General features: G+C 43.3%; 1 protein-coding gene across 1 annotated transcript in view; it reads left to right on the top strand.

Moving 5' to 3' along the window:
* Window positions 1-572: 572 nt before the first annotated feature.
* LOC145406449 (uncharacterized) overlaps window positions 573-25,168 on the top strand; it is a 137,817-nt gene continuing 113,221 nt past the window's right edge. The window contains exon 1 of the mRNA XM_080277605.1: window positions 573-657. The gene's annotated coding sequence lies outside the window, so the exon portion shown is untranslated. The remainder of the gene's footprint in view (window positions 658-25,168) is intronic.

The following is a 25,168-nucleotide window of genomic DNA, read 5'->3' as shown; positions in this document are numbered from 1 at the left end:
TCAAGATGTAAAGACGGCAATTTTAAGTCAAAGTGAAAGGAGTGTAATACCTCATCCCCTCCCCCAATATTCACAGTGTGTGGTGATCTACTGCTAATCTGGCCGACGGCACGCGAACGAGCTGGAGTTAATCTAATATTGATTTTACATTGAAGGAAACCTGAAACGCGGCGTCAATACCGCGAACCACCCCATCCTCTTATCTCCTGGGACTGTAATTATCAAAGAACTTAAGCAGTAACCGGAGTAAACAAGCGTTCATAATAGTTAGCTAGTATTAGAAATAATTTTGTTAGTAGTAATTTGCCAGGTAAAGAATTTGCCCTATTGTGGTTTGGCTGCGAAGTGCTTGGTGGCTGTATGAATGAAGGCAAGAGATATAAAGAAGCAATATCATATGCGCCAGAAACTAAAGTGTGTTTGTAAATAAGGAACCTGCCTTTTCCGGGACATACCGCAGAAAACGGGGGTGTGCGTGGAAGTGGGAAGGGGAACTCGCGCAGGCCTCGATCGGGACGTCCCCTCAGCTGAACACGAGCGCGGCAGACAGCGAGGTGCCTTACCGCGGTGACCTCCTGCCTGCCTAAGCTCCCGAGACTACCACAGCGACGCGGAGTGCTTGTACGAGTGTTTGTGTGTGTGGCGGCCGGCGGTTAGGTGAGTACCAAGTGTGTGTTATGTTTCCAAGTGCCGTGAACCGACCAGAGGGGGTAACTATACATACTTAGGGGGAAAGAAAAAAAAAAATGTTTATTCAGAACGTACAAACGCCACTCAGGCTGTAATTATTTTTTCTTCTGAATAAACAATTTGTCCATGTTTGGTATAATTCCCCTACTAAGTGTCGTAATTTTTCTGGTGCCTGCAATTCTTTATCCCCTTCGTGTATTAGTGCCAGAGTGCCACGATTTGTTCGAAAGAAGTAAAGTAAGTCCATATACGAATATCACGTTTATGAAATTTTCAGGAAAGACAGACTATATGAGGACATGGTTCCTCCGGTCAGCCACCTTCACTGACATGGCGTCGTTTGCTTTAATCTTGTTGTCACCAGAATTTAATTGGCTTATGGGAGACTCTTGGTACTGAAGGAATTTGTAGTCATTAAACTCTTCCCAGCTAGGATCCTCTCCCATGATGAATAAATTAATCAGTGAATTATAAGAAATGAATAACTTCCACGGACTGAAACCGAAATTGATTGATTATGCGCACATTCTAAAATTGTATTTGATGTTTAGTATGCTTATAACAAATACAATCTCAGTATGTGTGTATCATGCCCAGAATTCACAGCGCAAATTTATATACTGTTTTAAATAATGGAAAAACAACTCTTCCATATAAAGGTATAATTCATATATCGTTCATTCAAAATTACAAAGTGTGTGTGTGTGTGTGTGTGTGTGTGTGTGTGTGTGTGTGTGTGTGGAGGGGTGGGGGTGGGTATGTTAGAACTTGTCACAGTCCCCCGGGAGAGTGAGGTATGAAGGCAGCCAGGCCAGCCCCCATGACCCGCCAATCCGCCATACACACAGTGGTCCCTGGTCGGTAACTCTGTGCAGATCGCGCTCGTGTTCCTTTCCCGTGTCCAAATACCAGGCCGTATTCAGCCTTCCTTGAACTAAAACTGTGTTCAGGATCGTTTGTTTATTCTCCTTAACTCATAAACATTACAGACGATCTACAGTGGATATTTGTGAGAAAAAATGGAACATGAGATTATTCATGACAACAGTTGACGGCATTGTGTATTATCGCAAAAATGGGTCAAGATCGTCTATGAATACGGGTCCCGTGTATTATACCTTCAGTGAGGGTGACTGGGGCAGTTGCTTTATGTGTAGTGCATTGTAGCTATTGAAACACTTCATTCATTTTGAAATTACAACAATCTAAAGGTATGTAACTTTCATTCTTTCACATTTTACTGCTGCGGTTTGTCTCTTCAATCGAATGACGATTTCTTAATGTACATGCTTGCCACTGTCAGAGAAAAAAAAAATCATTCGGTTTTAAGAAGCCTCCCCTGGGTTAACTGACATCGTCTGGAGATGGCAAGACTGAATTTAAAGACGTCATTATGATTGAAAGGGTTAGAAAAAACGCACATTTATCATAGGGGTCCAGTTTTTTCCACCTGAAATGAATCGAGTTCGTGAGTCCTAAATATCGACCAAGTTTCGTTGTGTACATACGAGTATAATTCAGTGATTGCGTGTCTTTACCATCATAACGTTCCTTCAAATACAGTTTTTTATCTTGACGAATCAGTGCCACTCCCACAACTTGACCTATATAGCCGTAGTTGCACTAAAGTCAGTGAGTCTTAGTAATAAAGAGGGAATTTTTCTCCTTGGTTATCAGTCAAATAGAGCTCCCGATATCATTACACATGGCCATCAACTGAACTGAAACGGGTTATGTGGTTGCTAAGTGAAGAAAAAATGCGGTATGACTAAACAGCACACTAACACATCATCACACTAACAGCGCTAACTGCTAACTCACACCCAGCTGATATGAATATCTGGCATGCATTGTCGTCGGCTCAGGAGTCTCCCTAGTGTGCCTTTCAGACCACACAATTTCTGCGTATAGTATGTTTAAAATCCCTTCTTTGATACTAGGCAGACCATAATGATATTAAGTAGTTTACAAATTATACATAAGAGAAAACTGAGGCAGTATATGTGACCAGTTTCTTTAACACACGAAAGAAAGAAAGAGAAAAAAAAGAATGATGGAAAAGACAAAATTAATATCGTAAAAGCCTAAATTCAGCTGCCACACACAACCCTTCACATACACACAGCATGCAAACGATCGCCTCCCATGCTATGTTGACAACGATATTCTCAGATTCACTTTGTAAATTTGATATATGGATTAATCCTGATCTGGAGACGCAGAATCTTGCTACACGCAGGAGAGTTTTTACTTATAGAGGAGACCTTTTTCTTGCTAAACAGTTAATGTTAGTTTCTCCTAAGTTCAGTTAAATCGTCTGGAGAGAGCAAGAGTGATATAAAGAAGATGGCATTCGACTGAAGAGGTTCAGATTTCACCATACGTCCGTAATAATTGATTGAGTCTTCGCCCGATAGTCCCTGTTCTTGTCGTAACGCTGGCCAGCAGGTACAGACGGGCGGAAAACAGTAGACAGAAAACAATTCCCTGCCTACATTTTCCTGTCCTTCTTAGCACAGCCAGCCAGACGGAACTTCCTGTCCTCCCCGCCAGCAGTTCACGTGCACCCTTACACGTCCAGCCGTGCGAGGCGCCATAAAGCAAGGCGTAATTACTCGGCCAGGCAAAGACAATGCTGAGGATGACAAAGGAATACAGGAGTCATACTGAGTGCTGCACAAGAGTACGAAGAGTTTCCCTTGTAGTGGCGGGTTCAGTAAGACCTATATCTTCTAACCTCTTCATATCCTACAGTGTCTCCCAGGCTGACTGAAATTGTAAGTTAAAATCAATAATAATAACAAAAGACGCCACCTTTGCGAGAAACTATCAATTTTATGCCTCCAGGGTTATTAACGTTTTTCAGAAGTCATTTTCTTCCGTCATATATTTATATTTTATTTTTCATGCCACTATTATTTCCACGAAAGTTGTGGCCATAAGAGTAAGGGAAATAATGTAAACAAGCATTTTACACACACAGTTTCAGCTCAAGAAGCTTCATACACATTTTCTCATGGGACTTTAATACGGCCAACGCAGTTCTGGTAAACATTACAATATAAACGTAAAAAAAGAAAGAAAAAAGAAAAAAGGCATGAGTGAAGAGTGAATGCCAGAAGACTGAGGGACGCCACGCAAAAATACAGAAATTCCTGGATCACGTCCGCACTGGTGATTTCGTAACAGCTCTTGCCTCTGTAATTTATCTCACACGTTACTATGAAACGTCCTCGAGTATGCTCTCATGCAAATCATATCAGTACTACAGCAACGCAGTATTATGGACACACACACACACACACACACACACACACACACACACACACACACACACACACACACACACACACACACACACACACACACATACCGAAATCTCCCGTCCCAGTTAAAAATATGACCCTTGGTCGTTTGTGCGTTCCTAATCTGCAAAAGTTTCAAGGTTTAGCTGAGAGAGAGAGAGAGAGAGAGAGAGAGAGGAAGGGGGGAGGAACAAGAGGATAAGTGTTGGCGCTATGAGGGAGGTATTGGCGAGATAAATAAGGTAGGGGAGGAAATACTGGGTTGAAGGCATGATGTTGGGAGGAAAGAGGGCAAAAACATTGGAATGAGAGAGAGAGAGAGAGAGAGAGAGAGGGAGGATTTGTGAGAGATTAAACATGTCTTGGTGTGTACCTGTTTGTTTGTACATGCGTGCGTGCGTGCGTATAAAGAGAGAGAGAGAGAGAGAGGGGGGGGGGAGGAAGGGAGGGAAGTGAGAGGGAGTTACAAGCAACTCAGTGACAGATAAAAAAAGGCATCACAGCAGCGTCTAATTCAACCCCGTTTTGTATTTTATATATATATATATATATATATATATATATATATATATATATATAAAATGTATATACTTTTTTCATCCCGTCTTTCCGTCTAATTCAACCCCGTTTCGTATTATATATATATATATATATATATATATATATATATATAAAATGTATATACTTTTTTCATCCCGTCTTTCCTCACGGCCGGAGACAAAAAAAAAAAAAAATGATTCCTGGAAGTACCTGTCCGTGGGCGTGAAGGAGTGAAGGGAAGGATGGAGGGGTGAATGCAAGATGGAGGGGTGGAGGAAAGGACGGAGGGGTGAAGGAAAGGTGGAAGAGGTGGAGGAAAAGATAGAGGGGTGACGGAAAGATGGAAGGGTGAAGGGAAAGATGGAGGGGTAGAAGGATCGATGAAAGGGTGGAGGGAAGGGTGGTGGGGAGGAGGGAAGGATGAAGGGGTGGAGAAAAGGATAGATGGGTGACGGGAATTACCGAGGGGTGAAAGTAGAGATGGAACGGTGGAGGGAAGGACTGAAGGTGGAAGAAAGTATGGAGACGTAAAAGAAAAGGTGGAGGTGTGGAGAAAAGGATGGAGGAGCGGAATAAAGAATGAAAGAGTAGAGGAAAGGACGGGTAGAGAGAAGGAAGTGTAGACTGAAAGAAAGGTGAAGAGAAGAATGAGTGGACGGAAGAGTGAAGTGAAGATTGGAAGGAGAGAAGGATAGGTGAAGGGAGGGAGGGAATATTGGGTGGTTGTCAGGATAACTGGAGGAAAGGATGGAGGGGATGATGGATGGGGGGGTAGAGGGAAGGTTTATTAGGAAGAGGTGGAGGGATAGGCAAGTGGAGGAGGGGATATTCGTAGTGTCTGGTGGTCGCACGTAACTGTATTAGTTCCGGGTACTTTCATTTTATTATTTTTTGCTGCTGTCAGACTTCCTTAAACGGAGGGGTTAAACACAGCCTCCGCTATGCCCTTCATTAACGTTGTACTGCCCTGTCTGAATGGAATCATTTGACTAAAAAAAAATATATATATATGTTCATAGACCGCGTGACCTGCATCAATCCATGAAACCGTCACGGGAGAGTAAATAATAATAATAATAATAATAATAATAATAATAATAATAATAATAATAATAACAGTAAAAAATTGACGGGGTGAGATAAAGAATAGGCGGGATGGGCTGGAGTCTTGGTGGACGGTGGAGCTGAGCAAGAGGGTGTACAGTACTCTGTGAAAATGGCTGTTATAGGATTAGTGGTTCGAGTGTACTGCAGGTTTACTTCAAAATATCCTCCCAAACTGAATGTGTCGCGGGAGCGGGTAATGAAAAGGGTAGTGGAATAGAGAAATGGATGGATGAGCTGGATCTGTGGTGAGAAGTGTGGTGGGGTTATGAAAGCATACTCTCCGAAAATGGTTGCTGTAGGATTAATGGTTTCAGTGCTCTTTCAAAATGATAAGCAACAGCAAGAACAAAACAGCAACAAACAAAAACAAGACAAACTAGCATTGCTCAGTCTAGCCTGGTGTCTTGCAGTGCCGGTAAAAATACGTCATTGTGATAAAGAGGTTAACGCTCAGCAACTCAAATCCTAAACAGTGACCTGCGAATTTTCCCTTTAAATGGTCTGTACTACTGCACCTTAACCTCGGACCATTCTTCCTTGCACTCTCCTGCGCCAAAAGGGATATTATGTGACTGGATTTTTTACCAAAAAAAAACGGATGTGAAGGGCAAGTGGATTTTTTTCTTATACCCAGCAGTCCTCTTAGGGGTCACACACAGTTCTATGTTCCACTTCAGCACTAATGCCCACCATCTATAACTTTGGGAGCGTTCTTCAGGCCACGTACTCTGCATTGGCGGACATCAGGGGTGCTGTGGTTGAACCAGTGTCGCATACTATAAAGTATGCTTGCACCCAGTCGGCTTGCGCGGGCCGATTACACTTGGTTCACAGACTACACACACATCCAAAGCCACTCCAACACTACAATACACTTAGAAGCACTTCTCACCCCACATACAATCTCTACCAGACAGCCTAAGCCACTTGGTAGTGATACATTGGCTGTATCGTCCCCGCTTCGGTTGGAATAGGCCGGTCCTGCAGTGGACACTCAAACGGCTGATGAGATGAGATGAGATATAAAGTACTGGGCTACAGTTGATTTTAAGTTGATAATTTTGTATGGCCCACCAATGATGTTAAAAATATCCTAATGGCCCTTAGTAGGAGATCAAGCTACTCATAACCTAGGTCTTAGGTCTGGAGTACACCTCAGTTATACGGAATCCACACATGAAAAACCATATTACTTAAGCCTGAGAAAATCCAGCGAGTGATTACCAGAAGGGATCCAGTCTTAAAGAATTTGGATTACCAGGAAAGGCTTCGTCACATTCGTCTTCTGTCGTTTGAGCTGAGAAGAGAGAGAAGTACGAAAACGATGTTCAGGTTTGTCCACGAAGAAGAGTGTATCCAATAGGCATATTTTATTTTCAATGCAGTGAGGAGGAAAAAAAGACACAACCAAGAATGATGGAGTCTGGAATTCCAAGTAGATTTATTCGGAAGTGGAATAAGTCAACCGATGGCTTAGTGTGTGCACAAAGTATAAAATCATATAAAGTCTATCTATCTATAGCCCGACACCCTAATCCCGCAAAGGGTGGCCGCAGACAAAATGCATCCAAGTCGCTCTGTCACCCACCAATTGACTACCCTCCCACCAGCTCACTCCCCCTCTCTCATATACCTCTCAACTCCATCCCTCCACCTCATCCTCGGTTTACCCCTCCCTCTTCCTCCCTCCACCTCACCTACATACACCCATTCTCTCCACATGTCCAAACCACCTCAGTGTATTTCTCTTTATCTTCTCAACCACATCCACATCCGCCCCACAACGTTCCTTCACTTCTTCATTCGTCAACCTGTCCCTCCATGTCACTCCACATGCTCCTCTCAAGTAACTCATTTCCACTGCTCTCACTCTTGATTCGTTCCCCTCTTGCAAGGTCCACGCCTCGCTTCCATATGTCAGGGTAGGGATCACAATACTATCATGCAGTGACTTCTTAACTTCCATACTCACCTCCCTATTTCTCATCATTGCTTTCAGTGAACTAACAACCTTCCTTCCCTGCTGTACCCTTTCACGCACTTCATCCGCCAACGTTCCATCCTTACTCATCACACTACCCAAGTACTTGAATGCACTCACATTCTCCATATCCTCACCATCCAACCTCACTGTACATTCTGTGACTTCATTTCCCTCAAACACCATAACTTTTGTTTCCATTAACTTTCAGACTCCTCTTCCTACACACTGTCCCAAATTCATTCACCAAACCTTGCAACTCCCATTCATCTTCACTCAACAATGCTGTATCATCAGCAAACAGCAACACCGGAATCTTCCAAATCTCACCCTCATTCATTAGAGCCACCCCCACATCCACTGCCCTGCCTTGAATATCCTTTACAACCCCATCCATGTATATATTAAACAGCCATGGAGACATCACACAACATTGTTTCAGTCCCACACTGAGATCAAAGAACTCACTCAGCTCACCATCCTCTCTCACCGTAGCCCTAGCTCCTTCGTACATACTCTTCACAGCACTCAACAATTTCCCCTCCACTCCATATATTCTTAATACCTTTCACATACCTTGCCTATCTGTTCTGTCATAAGCTTTCTCCAAGTCCATGAAGGCAGCATACACTTTCTTTCCCTTCCCTAGATATCTTCTCCACTAAACATCTTAGAACAAATATCTGATCTACACATCCGTTTCCCTCCCTAAATCCCCCTTGTTCTTCTCCAACTAGCTCCTCTGTCATATGCCTAACCCTATCAATGAGTATTCTACCATATATTTTTCCATCCACACTAAGAAGGCAAATACCCCTATGGTATCATATATTTTCCCCTCCACACTAAGAAGGCAAATACCCCTATGGTTACCACATACTTCTCTCTCCCCTTTTCCTTTGAATAAAGGAACAGTTATACCTGATTTCCAGTCCTCTGGAACCCTTCCCTCTTCCCAAGCCAATCTACACAACTTCCATATCCACTCCACAACAATCTCACCCCCATACCTCAGCATTTCACCACACACTCCATCAATTCCTGGGGCCTTTCCCATCTTTATCTTCTTCATTGCTTCCACTACTTCCGCCCTGCTAACCTCATCCTCCTTCCACTCATCTCTTCTTCTCCCAGCCATTCCCTAACCACTTATACTTGCACAGCTCTCACTCTCTACATTCAACAAATCCTTAACGTGCTCCTTCCATCTCCTCAAAATCTCTCTCTTCTCCACCAACAATCTATTATTCCTATCTTTCACTCCCCTGCTATTTCCTCTTTCACACTACCTTACTTTCTTTACCTCCTTCCAAAACAATTTCTTACTCTCCCTCCATTTCACACTCAGATTCCTCCCAAATTCTTTATCGACTTTCTTTTTACTCTCCGTCACCAGTCTCTTCACCTCCCTTCTCCTGCTCACATATACCTCTCTCTTCTCTCTCCCATCTTCTTTAACGATAAATTAATTGCTGACTGAACACTACGGGATCCTGTACAATACAGTTAGGTAAATACGCACACATACATAATCTGTTTGTCTTGCTGTGTGCTGCCTTATTAACAGCTACATTTCGAATATCATCCTACCGCCAGGCGATTTTCTTCAGTCCAGGACAGACCCGTTGTAATGCAGGGGTTAAAATTAATTACGATTATCTATACCAGTGTGATCACGTCTTTTACGTTTGATTCTTGCTACTGCCAGTCGATTATATTTCAGCTCAGGATACACCCCTCGTAGTGACGGGGTTTATTACAGCCTGAGTATGTCTCCCGTTACCTGTTAGGAATTATCTTTATGGTATTCTTGTTGCACCCATACGAGTTTATTCGGATCAGGAGAACACCCTGGCTGTGAAAGGGTTAATGAAAACTCGGTCTAGAAAGAGTCAGATGGAGTCAGGCTTTCTTTTGCGTCCCCTGCTGTGATTTAAAATAAGTGTGCTTCTCTTGCCAAGTGGGAAATTAACCACAGAAGCGTCTCCCCTAAAGTAAACGAGAAAAATTCGCCCATCAGTAATGTGAAGAAGACATAAAATATACCGTAACACTACAGAGGTTAACTCCTGTATCACCCTTACTGCGACTGGCATATTAAACTTCGTAGCCCTCTTCCTTGGCTATTCATTTTGAGCATTGCACTTCAATATTCGCCTCCACGTTAAGTATATCGTTCCAATATAGACACACTTTGCACCGGCAATGCACTTGAGGATACTGAGTTGTAATTGCACAATATTTCGCCATGGATGAGGCGCTGACGATCTTCAAATCCAACGGGAAATTACCTGAACATTCTCTTCCACGTTATTTGTTAGTGTTTAATACTGCCATGCATTGCACCGATAGGATATTGGATGATAGTGATGTGCCATGTGCAGATATATTACTGAAGCAGAGAAGTTGCTGTGACATCTCCAAAGCACATCTCAACAAACACACCTAAGCCGGGAAATGAACCACACAAAAGTCTCCCTTAAGCTGTGTAATATTGTTTATCAGTAAGCTTAATTCAGTACAAAGAAAGTCATCGTTTTGTATGGAAAAAAAAAAAATCATATTAACATCTCACTATCGCCTAATCTATATACATACTAACCTAACTCACCCTAACCAGGAAATAAGTCACACAAATGTACAGTATCTTTAACCTGAAAAAAGAAAGAAAGTCTGACTGTAATCATTTTCATATCGACAGAGTTTGCATCTGTAGCACACTAGACAATATTAGGCTGTATTGAGAAGAAAAAAAAAATCGCTGAGAAAGAGAAGTTACGAAATATGGGAATCTGGTTGTATGAACATAAGCAAAGCATATGTCATTACTCTGTGGGGAAAATACATACATCACTCTCGCTGTTATTCAGGCTATGCACACACTCATCAAGCTCACCCCGGCCAGGAAATAAGCCACACAAAAGCACACCTTTACTGCCCAGTTCCAAGAATACCCGAGCGTCACAAGAGGGTGATTATGACGTTGTTTGTTCCGCCAGACAAAATTATCCTGTTATTCCTCTGGCCTTTATGTTGTCGTTACGTAACTAATGTAACAGGGATGAGCTTCACAAACTTTCTTGATTATAAACTGTTTATAAGATTGCTGGCTAATAATCTGATCTTCCCTCGTATAGCAACCAACCACTTCCCAACCAGATATCAGTGAATCATTAAGCGAAAAATATGACAGAGAGAGCTATTTCTGAGTATAATTTACTGTAATGGAAATTTGCTTATCTTAGAACATACCTGAAGTTTTTTATGAAATGCCGCCTAAGAGGTAAGGTCCAAAAGCAAATTTATGCCACTTTCCTCTCATGATCTGAATTTGTACTCGTATTTACAGGAAGGAAAAGGAAGCCATCGGAGTCAGACCACAACAACCGGGGAGATAATTCATAGACAAATTTTCTCTGCCATATCTTCTCTCTCTCTCTCTCTCTCTCTCTCTCTCTCTCTCTCTCTCTCAGGAGACATTGAGAGATTCTGCACGGTCCTCCTATTGGTCTACTGTAAAAAATAAATTCCAACAAGTACGATAGAGATTTGATCGCAAGTTTGTTTGTGAATCGACGCCCTGTTAATTACGATCTTGCTCTTATGCCATCATTGTCTTTCCTATTAAAGAAAAATCGTAACTACGACAGGGAATGAGTCGTAAATTTATGAAGAATTCAGAACCAAGTGTGTCTAAGGCATGTTCTGATCACAATAAAATCATCTTGTGGTAACGAGAAGAGAATAAACTATGATTATCTTTGCATATTTCACCCTCACGTTACAAAAGATTTCGCTAATGCCAAATGTTATCGTCTGACGTGAGTAGTTATAAGACAGAAGATGATCGACCAAATTCTAAGTTCTTTCCCTACGAGAGGTCTTCCTTCCAATGAATATAAACATCTGACTAGAGCAAGAAGAAAACTGTATAACCGTAAAAAATATAATCGTACAACGGTAACAAAAAACTAAACCATATCTTCAGTAGCAAGATTAAAACCGTACCTACAGCAGCATGAATAAAGCCATACCGACAGGAACAATAAAATCATGGCGACAGCAGCGAGAATAAAACCATACCGGGAGAAGCAAAAATCAAACAGAATAAGAGGGCACCTTGCTGAAGAGATTAATCAGTGTCAGAAAGCATCGTATAGTTTCAAAATACTCACTAGGGCCTGATTACACTGAGCGTGAAGCCGACACTAGCATCGTATTCTAACTGGTTTGAGAGACTTCGTAGCACCTCTTCCTGGGCGGGTTAGTTTGCATAGTATGCCTTAGTTTCCTCTTGTTCATCACTGAAGGAAGGTCTGTCGACATTAAAACGATAGAAGTAGAAAACAGAGGAGTATCAAGGTGTAAGAGGCAAAATAAATCACTATGGAAGAGATGTTACGGACCCTCTATGCCACTGAAGATGCGTCCCTTAGCCCATTAGCTCCAGGGTTTCTGTGTGAGGCATTGTGCTGGAAGGGTACTAAGCGTACTGCCCTCCGCCTGTCAGCTCATAGTCGCGAAGCTCATAGGTCCCTACCCCGGGGTTCCCTTCTTTATTAACTTTTGAAAATACCCAGCTCCATCCTATACTGAGGACACTGGGTGCAAAGGGATTAATCCATCGCAAATTGTCCAGTCCTGTAGACTGAAAAACAAACTGGAAAAGAACCCCGCATTTTACTGAACCACATTCTGGGCATTATGGTGGCACAGTTTTGCGTCAGCGTAGGTTCGTATTCTCATCGGTTATGGAAACTTCCCAACATCTCTAACTTATTTCTTTGTTGATACCGCTAGTTAATATTAATTTGTATGTTACTTGTGCTGAGTGTAGTGGTAGCTGAGTTATTTAAATAACGCAGAAGAGGTTATTAGGGAGCAATAAACGAAATAAATCGCTTAGAAAGAGGTGTTAGCGAGCTTCCTAAACCGATGAGAATACACATTCTTAGGCTACATATCCTAGGAAATCTTGGCATCATTCTCCTAAACACGTGTACCAATGAAGAGTGCAATACTTTCTTTCGTTCCTATATAAGGTATTGCACTAATTTTCTTCTCTCTCTCTCTCTCTCTCTCTCTCTCTCTCTCTCTCAAGTATTTTTATTTTCTCCTGACATTAACATCTTTACCAGAATGACTCATATAAAATTTCGTTCGATCTACCGCCAGACGATTTCATTCAGGGTAAGAAGGACTCGATGGGTGAAGGGGTTTGTGAAGACTTTATCCCTCCCTTCCAAATCCAAACTTTTTCCTTCAACTGAATAAAATCGCCTGGAGTTTGTATGAATATAGTAAAAGACGTCATCGCAGTGAAGGGGTTATCTTCACAGGGCGTGGGTTTTCCTCAGCTGAATAATTTAATCGCGTGGTGGTTGAAGAAAAAAAAAAATGAAGAATAAGAATCACAGGGTTCCCGTTCTCTAGTGAATTTATCGAGAGTTGTTCTAAGGCAAGGCCGCCGAGGTAGTATGCAAACGATTGTATCTCTCTCTCTCTCTCTCTTTCTCTCTCTCTCACACACACACATACACACAATCCTTCCTAAGCAGTGTTGCATCAGGTGCTATTTCCTTCCCACTCGCCTCACGTCTTGCCTCAACGCTATCTGTCCTGTTCCCTCTCTTACGTCACCCACTCCATGTTTTTCTTTTTTCTTTATTTTACTGCCCTGATCCTGTTTTCGCCTTCCCTTCTCCATTCACCCATCTTTTTTCTTTTCCTTACACACTATTGCTTTTGACTTTCCTCTTTCTCCTATCGTTTATATTACCTTTACACAATCTTTGTAAATCTTCGTCCTCCATTCGTTCCATTTATTCAGATTTTCTTAGAACAGGCAGGGAAGTAACAATCTTCCACAGGCTTTGTGTAAATGTAAGACTCAAAGGCCGAAACGTGCCACAACGCACTGCGGACGTTTGTGTCAGACAGCCACAGGCAGGAAACTCCCAGGCGAAACTTCACCGAACTTTACCTTACCTAACCTAATCTGATTCCCTTATAGGTGCTTATTAAAGAAATTTACAATGTATTTTGACACTTCCGTCTCCGAACCTATAAAAAATATACATCGAGGAAAAGTCTAGTCTGGGTGGCTTTCGTTAATAGAAGTGAGGTTCTCTGTATGTTTTGTCAGTTGTTCATAATGTTCAGATGTAACTGGGTAGTTTCATTTCCGTCTCATTACTACAAACAACTCCACATGCGCTCCTTTGCCATTCTAGTAACATTCCACAGGTATTTTGTAATTACTCCACTCCACCCAAACCCTCTGTCCCTCATTTACCGTTCCCAGCGTTTCTCCGAAGTGATTAGTGCGACGATTCTGATTTTTAAGAGGTGGTTCATTGGCATCCAGTTTCTCAACCTGATTTCCCGAGGGCCACTTCTGATACGGCAACCGTTTCTTTTCTCGTCAGATCCGGGAGCATCTGGTCGTGTTCGTTTGCCTCTATAGCTGCAACAAGCTTTCCACGAAGAGCTTTTTTGATTGACGATTCTGAATTGCAGGAGAAACGGGATGATGGTAGAGGACAAAAATATTAAATGCAGTCAGATTTAAAAGTATAATTATTAGTAGGTTTGATGAAATTGGGCTTCGTGTAATTCGCCGGGTCTGGATAGCATAGCAGAAATTAACAGACCATGTGAATATGAAAGCAGGAAAAAAATGCACAACTAAAAAATCAATTCGTCCTGTGATTCAGAAAGTACAGCAGGAGTTTGGACGCTAAGGATACGTTTTTTGCTGCCTTCACTACAGGATGTGGATGGACGTGTAAGGAGAAATAGATGATGCGTAATGATAGCGAGAGATGGAGACGATCATGTCCCGGATGAACTCTGGGATTAAGTGTGTGGCAATGCGTGAACGGACTGATGTTTTTTTTTTTTTTTCATTTCTCAGATCCTGGTCTTATGAGCGTTTACCTGGGCTCAGTTTTGACGCTGTGAATGCAGGATGAGATCATGAACTATTGCGTTGTTCCAAAAGGGCAGAAATGAGTGGAGAACCCTGATAATTTTTTCTACCCATTCCTCGCTGTTGATTTCTTGTCTTGCGAAATCCCTTAACTTGTTGCAGGAATAATCGCTGTGTGGGAAGCTTGCCTGCATGTTTCAGGCGAGAATTTCCAAGGCTTGAATGATATATGAACAGATATATTACCAAACTGGCTAGGAATTGTGTTGATAGTTCCCCTGTTAGTATGCATTTCTGTTGCTATTTTTGGACCTGCTTATCACATCAATTAGCGAGAAATATGATGAGTATGATGAGGATGTTGTTGTTGTTGTTGCTGCTGCTGCTGATGGTGATAATGATGATGGAGATGATGATGATGTAAACTTTGAACTTATAATCAGCCGGCTCCTTGCCCCTCATTACTATTTTACTTTTACGAGAGTCTGTGGTGACTCTCCTCCGTCCCCGCGTAACCTAACCTCACACTCCTATCACGTCCCTCATTAAGCCATTACTCGCCTCATCCTGCCTTTATTACCTCCCTTCATTAGATTCTGGCAGCGAAAATGAGCTCTTCCATCCTTCCCTCCACCCACCCTGTCTGCCTGCTTGTCTGCTTGCTTACCTACATGCTTGTCTGCTTGCTTCTCATGTAGACATATTCTTTTCTGGGTCTTACTCTCTTGCACCTCACTTTCAACCTCCACACCTCATCTTCGGCACCATCCTTCCATCACAATTTACCCTCTGCACCCCACATCACCATCACACCTTCAATACTCATTCTTTCCACCACATCTCACCACACCATCACAATCTGTCCTTTCCACCACACTTCACCTCCACACCACTATACCACACCTCACTTTCTACATTACTTATCCATCAATTCTTACTCTTTCTACCGCACCTCACCACCACACCTAACTTTCTAAGCCACTCTTCCATTACTACTTGCCCCTTGCACCACTTGTTATCACCACACTTGCACCACAACTTCTCTGCACAACACCTCACCACCACACTTCGTCATCCCATCTGAACACTACATCTCGCCAATACGCCTCGCCACCACACCTCACCATCATATCTCACCACCTTACGTTCATTACGGCTTATTCATAGCGCCACATCTTACACCACACTTTCATTGCACCTTAATCTCTGCACCACACCTCACCACCACCTTCCATCACCACACCTCATTATCACCCCTCGCTCTGAGTCTCGCCTCACCATCATATGCCTCACACTCACTGCCACACCTCATCATCACACCTCACCCCTTTGCTTCACTCCTCACCATCACAAACCTCATTCGCATATCTCATTATCATCTGCATTACACCTTCCTGCCACACCCCACCTCTTACATTACACCTCACCATCAGACCTTACCACCCTAAACCTCACTATCACACCTCACCTCTTGCATCACTTCTCACTGTCACACCTCAACTTCATCACACTTCACCACCACACCTATCACACATCACTATCATACTTCCAACCCATCTCGTCAGTCTCACACACTTGATGCACACCTCTCCGCTTGTACTCCTGATCGCACACTAACTATATATCACCTGTCTAACTCCCCCCCCCCCTCTCTCTCTCTCTCCTCCACTGCTTTACACTCCAGCCTTCATTCCCTCTCTCATCGCCATGGTAACCCTCGCCCTCAAACTACCCTCATTTGTATCTCTTGCTTCCGTATCACTATCGTCATCTCCCCTCTCTTTCCCCTTGTGCTCTTTCCTTTCTCCTACGTCCTTCCACCTCTCCATCTTCATCTCCTCATCAGCTCCCCTACACTCCACGTTCTTGCTCTCACGTTCCCCTCAGTCTCCCCTCTCCCTGTAATTTTCCCTCACATTCTTCCTGTCACCCCTCTTCTCCAGTATCGCTGCGGATTCTTCAGAACTTACTTCATCCCGCCTCACTTTCCCCTTCCCCTTACTTAATCCCCCTCCCTCTAATATTCTTTTAACTCTGTTCCCCTTTGTTCCCCTCTTCTAACATCGCTTCAAATATCTCCAATCTCCCCTAATCTTCTCCTTACTTCCCCTCTCCCTTCACACTCCTTTGTCTCTCTAAACTTTCCTCATATTATCCTTGTTTCCCCTCATTCCCCTCGTGTAATAACGTTTCCAGTCCTCAAACTTCCTTTCATTCTCCTCTCACTTCCCTCTTCCCTTCACTCTCCTCTCCTCCTGTCACTTCCCTCTTCCCTTCACTCTCCTCTTCTCCTGTCGCTTCCCTCTTCCTTCCACTCTCCTCTCCTCCTGTCACTTCCCTCTTCCCTTCGCCCTCCACTCCTCATGTCATTTCCCTCTTCCCTTCACTCTCCTCTCCTCCTGTCATTTGCCTCTTCCTTCACTCTCCTCTCCTCTTGTCACTTCCCTCTTCCCTCCACTATCCTCTCTCCAGATCTAATTACAGACAGCATCGACAGGACCAATAGGCCTGTCGCTCTTTTGTAATCATTTCGTAATCTCTCATCATATACTCCCTGTTTCCTCATATTCCCATCTTCCAGTATATATTCACCTTCATCCCATCTCCTATCACCTTTCCCTCCTTCAGTCTTCCATTCAGCTTCCCTTAACCCTATAATTTTCCCTCACATTCTCCATTTCCCCTTCTTCCCCTCTTTCAAAGCGGTTTCCTTTTCCTCAAGGCTCTTCTCATCTACCCTCACTTTTTCCCTTCCTTTCGCTCACTCTCAACTTCCTTTGATTTTAGTTCATAATCTCCATAATTCCCATCTACCAATATCGTTTCAAATTCCTCATACATCCACTCATTCTCCCCTAACTTCCCTTTTATTTTCACATTCTCCACGCCTTCAGATTTTCCCTCACGTTCTACTTACTTCGATTTAGTCCCCTCTTCCAATATCGTTCGAATTTCTCCAAACTTCTCTCATCTTCCATTTACTCCCCTCACCCCTTCACGTTCTCCTCGCACTCTAATCTACCCTCATATTCCCCCTGCTTCCCCTTATTCTCTTCTTTTAGTATACCTTCGGATTCTTCAAACCTCCCCTCATTTTCCCCTCACTTTCACTTCGCTTGTTTCCTCTCACATCCCCATAGCAACGTCCGCCATTAATTGTCCTCTCTCTCTCTCTCTCTCTCTCAGCTTCATTTCTTTCCCCTGCACCTACCCTTTTGCAACACTCACTCTTACGTAATCCATTTTTGTCCTCATTTCCCCTCAATTCAAACTCCCCTTTCCCTCGCCCACTCCTCTCTTGTTTTCCTTTACGCTTTTCATACGCCCACGCTGACTTTCTTTACGCAGTTATCTGACTTAACATTCTTTCTTTTCTCTCACCTTTTTCCCCCAAATTTTCTTCCTTCTTTCTCTCTCTCTCTCTCTCTCGCTGTGTGTGTGTGTGTGTGTGTGTGTGTGTGTGTGTGTGTGTGTGTGTGTGTGTGTGTGTGTGTGTGTGTGTGTGTGTGTGTGTGTGTGATCTCTAAATCGTGTTAATCAGCTTAGGAATAATTTTCGGAATGGAGGAAATATATATATTGCATTCCCAAGCTGCTTTATTGCAAGGGCTCCATCCTAAGCTTAAGCAGGTTCATTTGCTCGTGGCTTAATTAAAAAAAAAAAAATTGCTTCTTCGTGTTTGTGTAGTTAATTGGGTTGGAGTTACGGCCAATAAACCTTCTTCACGTCTTCCTTTCTAACAGTTTCTTACAAGTTTTGACAGTGTTCATGTAATGGAAAAGATCTGCGTCTAATCACTCACTCACATCACCTCTTCCAATCATTTTCTTCCTCACTCTTACACGTCTTCACAAATCCCTCACTCTCATTCCCTTCCCCCTTCACCTCTCCATCCTCCTCCTTCCCTCTGCACCACGCCACCTACCTCCCCTCTCCTCATATTCCCTCTCATCCGCACACCCTTTCTAGCCACATCATCATTTAGTCACAACACATCACACCCCTTGCCATCCTCCTCATTTTTGTCTTAACCCCTCACTCATTTCACCTCAGCACCTCATCTCGATCTGCATTCTCTCTTTAACTCCAACATTTCACTCACACACTCCCTGTCCTCTTTTTTATGTCACTTCATTTTCCTGTTGCATTGCTGACGTCGTATCAGAACTTAATCATCTCACACCACATCATATCTATCTCGCACAATTCACCCTTATTATTCTTACTTCTTAGTTACATCAGCTCACTTCCTGCCATCGTTCTCATTTCCTTAATATTCCTACTTTCACGTCATCTGAGCACATCATCACTCATGTTACATCCTCTCATAACCACTAAACTTGACATATAAACCCCTCACTTACATTTTCTCTCACTCCACTTTCTCAACCACCTTTTTATCCTCCGTTCATTACTTTTTCTAGTCACTCTCTCACACCCTCTATGCATTTTCAGTAGATCTCTCACGCCAACCTCTCACATCCCCCTCTCTCACACATCCTGAGGTTCTGCATATATCCCTCACCCCACACCCCTCACCCCTCATACCCTCTCATCTCTCCCTTATACTTCCGTTATGCTCCTCGTTGTCCATCGCTCACACCATCCCCTCATCCCCTGACCTCCCACGCTTTCACACACCCACACTTATCTCACCCCTCACTCATATCACCTTTCAATCCTCTCCTCTCCCATGTGCTTCCCTTGTGCCCTCTCACCCCCATTACTCCTACTGTCCCCCTTACCACCACTTTCTCTCTCTCTCTCTCTCTCTCTCTCTCTCTCTCTCTCTCTCTCTCTCTCTCACCCCTTAGGTAACCTGTATTGTATTAAGGTTCCTGAAACCCTCTCGTGCCCTCCATACACACGGCCTGCTTACGTTATGTTGTCTCCCTCGGGCTATACACGCTGCTAACCCTCCCTCCCCTCGCCTCACATCTCTTTCTCGTCTCCTATTCACCCCTTACTATTTTTTTTTTCTCACAGTCTTCTTGGAATGAAAGAATTATACTCACGTACAGAAATGTTTGTTTATATTAGAAGATACGGCAATTTCGGCTCAAGAGGGTTTAAGTTGACCCCAAACTGTCGTGTCTGATTAGTAGGTATTTCCATATGTGGGCATAATTCTTCCATTTGAGCAATTCACGGCACTGGGAAACCTAGACGCATCTTTCTATTACCCCTTTTCTTCCTCTCGCCCTTTATCGCTCTGTCTTATCATATTTCGTCACTATTTTTCACCTCATTCATCTTCTTCCCTTCACTCCTATCCTTCATCTCGCTTATCTTTCTTTATTCTCCATTCCCTCTTACTTTCTTCACTTGTCACCCGTCTGACCCATTATTTTTCATCCTATTTTTCTTCTGACTTCTCTTTTCCTCACCGCCTTCCTTCCCCTCACCTTCCTTCTACCTTCCACACTTCAAGCCTTCTGCGTTTCCTCTTTGGTCCGATTTTTTTTTTTCTTTTTAATACCCATCTCCTCTCTGCCCAGGCTGCTATCGTCCGACTCATTCTCATCACCCTTCTCTTTCCCCTTCTTCCCCTAACCCCAGTTTCTCCCCTCATCTCTTTCCCTCCCTCACCTCACCCCTCTCCTACGCTTACTTCTATCCTCTCTTAATCGATTTGTTTCCCTTCCCTTTTCCTTCACGTTTGTCGCTTTCACCCACAGTCATGTAGAGGTGACATGTAGAGGTGTGCGGTACGTAGGAGGACTACTGGGCCTTGAAATCAGGCTGTGAAGCCTATGCACAGATACGGTCACATAATTTTCCTCGTTTTCTCATTACTTCTACCTCACTCTCCTCCCTCCTCCTTCCTCCCACCTCCTCACCCCATCCTTAACTTCACTCATTACCCCTTACTTATTCCTCATTTACTCGTCCTTCCCACCCTTTCCCTCTCCTTTCTGCTTCCTCCCCTCATCTAATCATCACCACTCCTTCCTTCCCCTCATCCTCCAGCACCCATTTATCGATTCTTCTTTTCCTCTCATGCTTGTTTATCATTCCATCGTCCCTTCTTTTCCCCCCTCATCATTGCTCATGCTCACTGTCTCATAACCCTTCTCTTCCCCTTCATTTTTTCCTCATTCTCCCTTACCCACTCATCCCCCCTCCTTCGTTCTCTTTCTACCATGCATCACTCCTCCTTCTCCCTTTCACCCACTCTCACTATTTCCTTCTCATCCCCCATGCCCTCACACCCATCATTGTTCCTTCTCTCCCTGTCTCCTCATATCCTTCCTCATTCCCTTATTTCCTCTGATTATGCTCCAAGTCCCTTTAATCCAGCCTGACTCTCATTTTCCCTCCTTTTCCTGAATCTGTCTTTTTTTTCCCTCTTTCCCCCTGCCTTTCTATTTTTTCACCCCACATTTTCCTCCCATTCTCTCTCGTCCAATCCCCACCTTCTTTCCTCATTCACCTTCATTCTTCCATCTCCCCTCCTTCCTTCCATTCTCTCGCACTCTCTCATCTCTCCCATTATCTTCCCTCAGCACTGTTCTCTCTTGCTGTCATCCTCCTCCCTCTCCCAGTCGTCAGCCATCCTTCGTTTCCCTCATCCTTCCACAGACATCATTACCATTTCTCCTTTCCCCCCTCATCCTCACCTTCCTTGTCGTCACCCCACATACCCATCCCATGATCATCTCTCCCTACCCTAAGCTCATCATCACTCACCCCTTTCCCACCCACTGCATGCCTCTCACCCCTCACACTCACCCCTTCCTCTAACCCTATTATGATTCACTCACCAGCATTCTCCCCTCCGCAACCCTTGGTCACCCCCACCCCTCTCTACACTCCCTCACTCTTTTAGCTTCATCCTTCCTGTACCCTTTTATTCCACTCCTGTAATGGTTCTTTCACGCTCCTTCCTACACCTCCTCCCGTCTCCATGACATCCACCCACTCCTCTACTCCCACACTCCTCCACCCTAATCCACTTGCTTCTCCAGCTTCTCCACATCCTCTCTCCAGCCACTTCCGCTACACCTGTCTCATCTTCACTTCTTTACACCCCACCTTGTCTCCCCTCCCACATCTCTCTCTCTCCCTCTCTCCCCACCTTCTCACCTACTCTCATTCTTCTCCAACCCCTCCCTCACCACCATCTTACGCGCTTTTCACGCCTCCCTCTCTCTTAATACTCCTACTTTTCCTACCTTTTCCTGCACCATCTCTCTTCCACTCCCCACCTCCTCCCTCACGCCTAACTATCGCACATTACACCCCACCGCCTCTCTCACCACCACTCACTCTCCTCCCCTCTCACTCTCCGACCCCTCAGCTTCCCCCCCCCCGTCCCCTCCTCACTTCCCTCCACCCTCTCTTACACCTCCCCCCACCCACCCTTCTTCTCGCCTACCCATTTCATGTCTGTTTCCAGACCCCTCACCCTCTTCCTCTATCCACCCACTCTCACTCCTCCCCATCACCCCTCTCACCCCCTCCACACACACTCCTACTCCTCAGCATTCATATCTCTCCCTCTTCACTCACTCCCTTCCCCCATTCTCCCCTCCCTTACCCCTTCCTTTCTCCTCCCCCAACTCTCCATTTTGTGCCTCTCCCTCCCTCTCTCATCACCCTAGCAACTCCTCCCCCCTTTTCTCCCTCAACTCGCCCCCTCCCCCCTCCCCTTCTTTCCAACCCCCATAGGAAGCACATCCACCTGTTGCGTTATCGATTTCTGGCCGTAAAGTCGATTTGTTCGCGGCTAAGCCAAGGACTCTCGCCCTTACTGTAAACGGTGGATTTACGTCCCTCTTGAACCCTCCGCGGGGTGTTGGGGGAGAGAGAGAGAGAGAGAGAGAAAGAGAGAGAGAGAAACAGACACAGACAGACAGACAGACAAAGAGAGAGAGAGAGAGAGAGAGAGAGAGAGAGAGAGAAACAGACACAGACAAACAGACAGACAGACTGACAGACAGAGACAGACATACAAAGAGAGAGAGAGAGAGAGAGAGAGAGAGAGAGAGAGAGAGAGAGAGAGAGAGAGAGATTCGAAGCGAGAGAAAAAAGATAAATAAAAAAGAAGAAGGGATGATGACGATATCTAAAATGGAGAGAGAGAGAGAGAGAGAGAGAGAGAGAGAGAGAGCACAAAAACATGTTATTCAGCGCCCTCTCTATTTTTACACAGGGCCGGCAAAAACAGACAAGAGGATGGGCACAGTCTGGTGCAAAAGTTTGTACACGAGTGGGCGGTCAGGTGCATTAGCGACATTGGCACGGGCGTTGCAGTTTTCTCTCTCTCTTTGCTTCGCCCTTTTTATTTTTATCTCTCTCTTTTCGCCTCGCCCTTTTTCTTTTTCTCCCTCTTTTTCCTTCGCCCTTTTTCTTTCTCTCTCTCTTTTTGCTTCGCCCTTTTTCTTTTTCTCCCTCTTTTTCCTTCGCCCTTTTTCTTTTTCTCCCTCTTTTTGCTTCACCCTTTTTTCTTTTTCTCCCTCTTTTTGCTTCACCCTTTTTTCTTTTTCTTCCTCTTTTTGCTTCGCTGTTTATCTTTTTCTCCCTCTTTTAGCTTCGCCTTTTTTGTTTTTCTCCCTCTTTTTGCTTCGCCCTTTTTCTGTTTCTCCCTCTTTTAGCCTCGCCTTTTTCTTTTTCTCCCTCTTTTTGCTTCGCCCTTTTTCTGTTTATTCAGTTAATTTTAATCCATTTTCTTCCTTCATCTCTAGTAATTATTAGTTTTCCTTTTACGTCAGCTTTTTACTTTCCTTTTCCTTTATTTTTTGTCCTTACAGCATTTTTTTCGTGTCCTCTGTTACTGTTTTTATCCTTTTTTCGTTACCTATTGTTAGTTTTTATATTCTTTTCTGCTGTGTTTTGTTGTCTGGCTTTCATACGTCGTCCCTTATTCCCTTATTTTCCTTTGTTAGTATTTCAGCTTCAGTATATTCTTTAATTTTCTAAGTGATTTTATGTCTTATCTTTAAAATTTCTTCTTCACCATTATTTGTCTTCCACTTCTTCCGTCTGCATAAATTTCAGTCTTATATTACTGTTTTCTTCCTTAATTTTTCTCAATCTGTCTTGGATCTTTTTCCTTGTTTTATTATCGTTCTCTGTTCTTCTTATTTTAACTTTGCTGAGATTTTCGTCCTCCTGCTGCATTTTTTTAACAAAGCTCAGTGGCAGAAAAAGACATTACTATGGCTCTACACCCTTTCCATAGCATTTCCTCGGTACAGGCACCGTATTCTTGTGCTAACTTATTCTTACAACTCTGTATTCATGATGAACAGATGGCAGTGTTAGGCCAAGTTAATGTAAAATGAGTGTAGTCGCACTCTTAGGATCTCTGAAGCATGAGGCAACCAACCTAGTGTATTAATCCCGTTTTTAAATCTCATTCTTGTGTTTTTATCTACGTCTTTATTCTTTCTTTTATCCTTCTGATTTCTTCTCGTTCCCTTCTTTCACTTTTTTCTTCGTCCTGTGTTGCTCTCTCCTGTTACTGTAATTTCCTAGGATCATCTTTGTTTTTTTTTAAGGCCTTGATATCCTTTCTTTACCTTTATTTCTCTCTTATTTTACATTACCTTTTATTTCTTTGTTAATTTGTCTTTGTAGGTGTTGTTCTTGTAGTAGTAGCAGTAGTAGTAGTAGTAGTAGTAGTGGTTGTTGTTGTTGTTGTTGTTGTTCTTCTTATCTTGTTGCTCACGGTTTGATGCCAACGTTTTCGTCTATACTCATGCATTGTTTTATTGCATGTGGATTTTTTAATGCTGCTTTTTTAGTGCTATTTCCTTTTTTTTTTTTACTTAGTCTTTGTTTAATTGCCTCTGATTTCGTGGTGTTATGTTATATCTCGTCTGTTGTGCATTTTTTTCTCTCTCTAAGCCATGCTAGCTCGGTGGTGGCGCGTTCGTTTTGTAATCCGCTTATACCCTGACTCAAAAATTCCAAACCCAAGCAGTAGTGAGCATTTTTTTTTTTTCAGGTCCTTCCATATGCTTTCAAATGTTGGCATCCTGTCAGTTAATAACCATAGTTCATACATACCCAGACACACACAAACATACCCACTACAACACTGCGATTTTCATGCATCATTCTCACAGCAGACATTTTTCTCTCCTAATGCACACTTCGCCATCATAGGGAAGGGTTGATTCTGGTTATCAGTCGTCCTCCGAAGATAAGTTCTGGTCCTTTCATAGACTCCACATTGACCGTTACAGTTACACATTAGCTCTTATGTCTGAGAGATTTTTTTAAGTTGATTGCTTTGTTAGTTTTAATTTGGTGATGAGTTTTCTTCAATATTGCTCTCTTCTCCCCCATTTTATATTATAACATCGAATTATTGCCTATTGCTACGTTTTTTTTTTTAGTTTTATTTTTCATAAGTAGTGTTAATTTGGTGTCCTCAATTGTGCGTATATATATATACATACATATATATATATATCGTCCTAACTATTTCTTTTCGTCTCGTCTCAATAGTCTGCCTAATACACCTCTTTGGTCATGAAGCCATTCTTTCTGAAGTGTCCTACGTATTTCACTGCCTCTTTATCTGAGTGGGTGTTTCATTTCCCAGATCATCCTCATGACCCTTTTTTGCCTGTAAGATATATAATAACTCTTTTTCTTTTTCAC

Source organism: Coenobita brevimanus, chromosome 70, assembly GCF_032717465.1.
Source record: "Coenobita brevimanus isolate Jiangsu-jjx chromosome 70, ASM3271746v2, whole genome shotgun sequence".
NCBI classification, from domain to species: Eukaryota; Metazoa; Arthropoda; class Malacostraca; order Decapoda; family Coenobitidae; genus Coenobita; species Coenobita brevimanus.
This window is presented reverse-complemented; position numbering and strand designations above follow the sequence as displayed.